We start from the raw sequence: 498 nt of genomic DNA, 5'->3' as shown, positions 1-498 counted from the left end.
CTCTGTCCCTGGGAAAATTTTTTTCAGCATCAGGTAATTCAGAGCGAAGCCAACTCACTTTGCTGTATGCTGGCTCCCTTCTTCTCTGCGTTCAAGACTAAACCCCTTAAAAACAGACAACACAAACCAAGTCAATTCTTTGCCTTCGAAAAAACCACAGGTGGGGCCTCTGAAATCAACAATAGGAGTAACAGGAAACGTGCTCCGACATTCAGGATGGGGAAAGAAAAGAAGCTGCAGGAACATACAAACACCCGACAGTCAAACAGGGTGAACCAAATCCCGTGGCCCCTCTTCAAGCCCTGAACCTGACTGTGCTGAACACCCTGAGCGTGGTGCTGGTTGCAGTAAAATCATCGTCTGGTTTATCTGTCCACAGCCCTCCCGCAGTACCAGGGGCTCGGCCGCTGCTCCCATCACTTCCAGTAAGTGCTGTATCCAACGGGAAACTCAAGGATCTGCAGATCCCCCCGTGACATCCCTTCTCCCAGGTGCCAA

At 50.6% G+C, this 498-nt stretch overlaps 1 protein-coding gene across 1 annotated transcript in view; it reads right to left on the bottom strand.

The window, feature by feature from the left end:
• The window catches only part of CACFD1 (calcium channel flower domain containing 1), a 6526-nt gene that overhangs the window by 5653 nt on the left and 375 nt on the right, over window positions 1-498 (bottom strand). The window lies entirely within an intron of this gene.

Source organism: Cariama cristata, unplaced genomic scaffold (genome assembly GCF_000690535.1).
Source record: "Cariama cristata isolate BGI_N322 unplaced genomic scaffold, ASM69053v1 scaffold17642, whole genome shotgun sequence".
Classification (NCBI taxonomy): Eukaryota; Metazoa; Chordata; class Aves; order Cariamiformes; family Cariamidae; genus Cariama; species Cariama cristata.
This window is presented reverse-complemented; position numbering and strand designations above follow the sequence as displayed.